This window comes from Pteronotus mesoamericanus, unplaced genomic scaffold (genome assembly GCF_021234165.1).
Source record: "Pteronotus mesoamericanus isolate MK-2021 breed Mesoamerican mustached bat unplaced genomic scaffold, CSHL_Meso_final scaffold_85, whole genome shotgun sequence".
Lineage (NCBI taxonomy): Eukaryota > Metazoa > Chordata > Mammalia > Chiroptera > Mormoopidae > Pteronotus > Pteronotus mesoamericanus.
This window is the reverse complement of record NW_026555329.1, coordinates 5,976,492-5,982,982: the sequence shown is the minus strand read 5'-3', so window position 1 is coordinate 5,982,982 and position 6,491 is coordinate 5,976,492.

Genomic DNA, 6,491 nt, shown 5'->3' with positions numbered 1-6,491 from the left:
AGCTGAAACACACAACTCTGGAGAGTGGTCCTCCATGGCTGGCGCCCGTGTCTGAGCGACGGGCTCGATAAAGCTAGTTCCACAAGTGTTAGAAAAACCCAAACAGGGCTCTGCTGTTGCTGTGGGGAGGAACTGCAGCCCGGGTACAGAAACATTGCTGGGGAAATACTGATCGAAACAGGACACAAACAGGAAGGAGCCAGCCCCCTGTTCCTCCTCCAGCTCTGTGGGCTCCCTCTAGGCTCCCGCACTGGCAGAGTGTAACAGGGAGCCATCTGGCAAAGTAAAAGTGATTTGCAAAGTTCCAGCCCTGGCATCATGAGGGAAATCATCGAAGGCGGGTTTTGAGCTAGGAGATAATGCCTCAATGCATCTCCTACGGCAGTTTCTTCTGTCTCACCTTAGTGACGCTTTCCCAAGGTCATACCCTTGACCTTGTCATCACTAATATATGCATCATCGCGGAAATAATAGTTCTGAGCATCTCACTCTTTGACAACTATTTCCCATACCTATGGCTTACCTCCTCTCATACTTCTATTTCTGCATCATTTTAACCCCTTTAAAACCTCCAACCCATTACAGTTCACAGACCTTCACCAGCTATCTTTTTATGGCTTCGCTTTTCTCTTTAAAGAGCTTGCATTCCACTTTATGATAATCACTCCTTACCTTTAACCCCCTGGGTTTTCTCTCCTTTGTATCCCACTTGCCCATCAAAATACCATCGCTCAAGTAAGCCCGAAAAATTCAACCACTTCATGCCTGCATCAAAGCAGCTGAACATTGACCAGTTTCACTTTAATTTCATGACAATAAATTTCATGCTGGCTCTTAAAATTCCTGAACTCAAGTTGACCATATCTCCCTGGTATATTTACTTCACTCCCCAAATACTATGTCACATTTTACAGCTTCTCTTTGTCCTCTGGTCTCATTCACTCTGCCTCTCTGTCACTGCCAGCTAATGACCTTTTCTTGCATTTAATGGCAAAAATATAAATGATCCCATGGTAGCTCCCTCAGTTTCCTATCACCAGATAGAAAAACCCAGCTGGGTCTGAGCCTGTGCTCTTTGCTTTCCCTCCTAGAGATGGTGTGAAGTGATGCCGCCTCCATCAAAGCTCAGCCCCTCTGCTTGGCTTTCATCTCTCCTCTTCTTCCCAAGGACCTCACTTCTGCAATGATGCCCTCCCTATCTCCTGCAGCCAGTGTCTCCCTCTTTATTGGATTATTTCCTATGGCCTATGACCATTGAAACAGAGGAAGGAAGGAGGGAAGGAAGGAAATGGGGAGGGAGGGAGGGAGGGAGGCGGGGAGGCGGGGGCGAGAGAGAGAAACTTCCTTGATTCCACAATCCCCTTCCAGCTACTAATCCATATCTGCCCTCCACTTGACAATAGCACATTCTGAAAGAGTTGCCTATACTAGCTCTTTATGTCTTATGTCCCAGTCTCCCCAGAACCCAAATTAATTGGGCTTTTGTCAGCATTAACAAAGACGTCTATGTGGCCAGTAATCATGGTCACTTTGCTATCTTTATCAGTCATGACCTCTCAGCAGCAGTGGACTCAGTTGGCCAAGTGACCTCTCTTAGTATGAGACACTGTGTTCTCTGGTTCCTCTAGTTAACTGGCAACTCCTATTCAGTCTCCATTGCCGGCCCCTCTTCTCCTTGTTAAACTCTATTAGAAGGCCCCGGGCTGAGCGCTGGGCCCACTTCCCTGATCTATCTGAACTCTCTCTCTAATCACCCTCATCCATTGGCTGTCAATTGTCTGTCCTTCAACGCCACTTAACTTTTTTCAAATTTCATTTTCCAATTGTTTGTTGCTAGGATATATACATACAAATGATTTTGGTATATTAACTCTGTAGCCAGAGATCTTGTTAAATGTACTTATACAAGTTCCAGGAATTTTTAAAGATTCTATAAGCTTTTCCACCTATATAATCATGGCCTCTTTAAATAACTACACCTCTGTTTGTTTGGGGTTTTTTTTACCGAGTTTTATAATATACCTGACAAACAATATCCAAAAGAAAGCTAATATAGCATTATTAACAAAAGATTAAAAGCGCTGTATTAGTTTGCTAGGGCTTCCGTAACAAAATAGCACAGACTGGGTGACTTAAACACAGAAATTTTTTTCCCCATAGTTCTAGAGACTTGAAGTCCAAGGTGAAGTTGTTGGCAAGTTCCCCCGGGGGGCCTCTCACCTTGGCTTACAGATGGTTGTCTTGTCTTCTCACTGTGTCCCCGTGCGGCCTTTTATGGGTGCGTGTTCATGTCTGTTTCCTAATCTTCTCTTTTTGAAAGCCCACCAGTCGGGTAGGGTTAGGGCCTACCCATGTGACCACATTTTACCTTATTTATCTCTTTCATTACCCTATCTCCAAATATAGCCATGTTTTGAGATACACAGGGTTAGGATTTCAGCATATGAATTTGGGAGGGGCACAATTTAGTCTATAACAAGCACTAAGGATTAATTTAACAGTCCCTTAATAATTTATAAATATTATGTGTCTGCCAAAATAATCTTAAATATAAAGAAAAAATTTTAAGAATTACAATTAGAAATTGATAAATCCATAATGCTAATGGGAGAGATTTAAAACATATCTATCTCTGGAAAATGTTTTGATCAAGCTTATAAAATATGAGGAAGGGCATACATATACTCATGTGCAGTTTATAAGATACACATATCCTAAAATATATTCAAGAATTGACTACTACTAGGCAATAAGCAAATATCAGTTATTTGCAGACTCCAAATCATGTTCTCTAATCTCAATTCAAAAATAAATTAGAAATCAACACTAGAAATTATAAAGACACCAAAAACATAAAAACTTTACTTTTGACTAACTTATGGGTTCAAAGGAAAAAACCACAAAATATGAAAAGTATTTAAAAATATTCAAAGTGTAACCAAATGTAACCTGGGGTGATGCAGCTAAAGACAAATTTGGGGGAAATCAGAATTTAAGACATGTCAAATATAAATGAGCAAAGCGTTCATGTGAAGGTTTAAAAAAGTAAAAGGAAAGAATGAATTCAAAGAAAACAGAAGGAAATAATAATGAAAAGAATGATGACTAATAAAATGAACAATAAAGGCAATCTATAAAAACCAAGCTGATTCTTGGAAAAGACAAATAACTCATGTAAGATTTTAACCCAACTGATGGTGACAAAAAGAGAGAAGAAACACTGGACACAAAAAGGCCAAATGCAAAGAAAGGGACTTCCCTGAGCGCGGGGAGGATGGAGGCGGATGCTGATTTAGATTGTCCCCCAAGTGAGACTGAGGCCTTCCAGACGCTTACTTGCTTGAAGAGACAGGAAAGCAATAAGCAGTAAATTTGGACGGGTTCTTCCTGAAGAGTGACGTGAAAAGGTCAGCCGTACAGCACTGAGTTAGACTTCTCGGTGCCCCGGACCACTCGTAGGGTGTCAGCACCTCTGGTCACCTCGCGTCCTCCTCAGAGGATTCCCAGGATGGAGGGAAGCTGCACTAAGGCGGACTGTATCTGCTCATGTCCTGCCTGCTCATGTCCTGCCTGGCCACTTCCTTTCTGCTAGGAGTTTTGGAATTTAAATCGGAAACTCTGTGTGTGGTGCGTGTGTGTGCTGTGTGTGTGCCTTCCCCTCAGTCTGCAGTTCCGTACACACTGCAGTGTCAGAATTGGGATTGTTCTTACTCCCACTCCCCGCCTCTCCTCTGTTACACTGCAAAGAAGCATCAGGAAGCCAAAGGAGAGAATGCTGGGGACTCCTGAGCAGAGACAGGACAGCCTTTGTGCCACCAAAGGAGGTATGTTAGGGGAAGGCACCCGGTTTCCCCCGCACTGACAGATGGCTCTACCCAGCAGTGCGGGCTGTGTTCCCTGGTTTCTCCGAACCACACAACCAAGGTGGTCTGGGTAACCAAGGGTCCCCGAAGTGAGTGAAGGCCTCAAGTTTGGGTCATGGGCCAGCTGTCTTGAGTGAACACCAGTATCTGACACCTGGAGCTGCAATAGTAAGAAAAGTTGAGGAGCTCCCACCAGACTTTTCGGTTGGAGACTTCCAGGCAGAAACTGGATCATTGCTGACTCATTTTTATGTGGGAGTGAGAATAAGCCCAGGATGCTTTCATGGATGTGACTCTACTGAAATGCCTGATTTAAAAAAAGGAGGTAGATTACAGAGAAAAAATGTATTATTTTTTTCTTAAAAAAATTAGTTACTAATATAACACATTCTCATGAAATAAACTATATAGACAAATGAAGAGTAGAATCTTAAAGTTCCTCTTCACTCCTGTCAACCGTCCAACACACATCAACTCCCAGAGGGGATCCTGAGTCAGTGATGTGTGTGTACCCAGTGCATTTGGTGCCTTTGCAGATGTGTCATGTGATAAGTTTTAAGTAGAGCTTTTGTTTTAATGTTGGCAAGTCAGTCTTCCTGTTCTCTTCAGATTGGAACCGCTAGCTTCAGAAGACAGAATCGGGTCCCTGGAACTGTATGGCTTGGTGAAGCTGAGGTTCTACAAGCAGGGTTCAGAGATCAGGGTCTCAGAAGCGCTTTTCTCTTCGGCAGAGATGCTTGTTTGCTAAGCGGAAAGTTAAAAACTCAGTACTGTTTTTACAACTTCCTGTGAGTCTATAATTATTTCAAGTTGTAAAAAATAAATAAATTATTTAAAAGCCAGCATGTGGTTCAACATACTTTCTTTTCCCAGCTCTGCAATCCTGGAAGCACGTGGCTGGACGGCACTTCCGTCAGCCTGGAGCCCAGGGTCCCGGTGCTGGGCCCACCCACGGTAGGTGTGTAGCAGATGTGCAAAGGACGCTTTGCTGGGGGAGGCACCATCACCGACAAAAGTAACAGCAAACAAAAATACAGACAGACTGTGGCTTTCCTCCTGGTCTCCGCCTTTCCCTTGGATCACTCGCTCTGGAAAAAGCCACCTGCCACTCAGGCGGCCCGGGAGGAGGCGCAGCGGGAGGAACTGAGGTGTCTGGCCCACCGCCAGTGTGAAATAGATGCCTGCCAAAGACCGCAGGAGTGAGCGGAGAGGCAGGTCTCCCTGCCCCGGCGCCTTCCCACGGTGGCCACCGCAGGAGCAGTCTGGAGCCAGAACAACCCAGCTGAGACTCTTCCAGATTCCGGACCCTCAGAAACTCCATGAGAAACTGTTTGCTATTTAAAACTTAAATTTGAGAGTAACTAGTCACACAGGAAACAAACAAACAAAAAAAAAACAACATAAACCCCAAAACCCCAAAACCCACAACAACAAAACCTAATACACGTTTGCAGGGGTGTGTTATGGCTTTCGAGGGCCCTCCACACTTCCGCCTTTATAAGCGTCTTCTTCCATAAATACTAAAAATTCTATTTTGGACCATGTTGTAATGTTAGTACAGAAAAACAATAGACTAGAAAGTTGAGGAGGAAATCTGTGTACATGTGACACTTTAGTACATGATAAAATCAATATTTAAAATTAATGGGGAAAGGAATGACTGTCAGTAAATATTATTTGGACAATTGGTGAGTTTTTGGAGCAAAATTTTTATATTAAAGTTGACAAGTTTCAGTACATCAAAAAATTGTTAATTCTATATACTATATCACCATAGCAAAGCTAAAAGCTAAGCAATCTTTCATTCAAAGATGCTAGGTTCGTCATTTTTATCTTTTCTCCATATTGAAGCTCCAGTAAAGTAATGGTAAAGTCATAATCAAATGTATAAACCTACAAGGGCAAAGAGAACGGAAGAGGAGATACGAATGCGTGAGCGACTTCTATCCATTTTGGGGATATACAGCAAATGGATGACTGGTAACTGATTTAGCAAAGAGAAAGAATTTGAAGCCAAAATCTATAGAAGGGTGGGGAAGAGAAGGGATCAAATTTATTTCAACAACCTGGAGAGGCTTTGCACTCGGAGGTGCTCAGTGTGGCCGAGGGCGGAGCGAGGTGTGACTCCGAGACACAGGGCCCGGTCCCAGCCCTGCGTGGAGCGTGGCTGGATGGAGCCCCAGACTTACCTCCCTCAGGCCTGTGCAGCCTGGAAGCTACCCTGTGGGCAGAAAATCGGCACCTTCTTCCTCAGAGAGAGGCTGCACAGCCTTAGGGAAAACCCCGCATGCTGACCTCTGAGGGTCCCCAAGCGACATGTTTGGTGCTCCGCTCTACTGTCCTAAGTGAGGCCCACTGGCCACCAAGTCGGGTTCGTGCCACCAGAGTTTCCAATCAGCATTGCATGGGCTCTTCTTAAATACAAACAATAAAACAAGGGACACCAGACATTTTAAGAAATGCTCCAACATGAAAGAAATTCAAATAAGCTAATAGGAAAAATAAACCTGGTAAAAGGAGATAATTCATATACTAAAGGAGATATTTTTAAAACCTTTTTTTCTCTTCTCAGACAGATAATAGAAGATACTGTGCCCAAATATAAGAACAAGATACCATGAAAAAGGA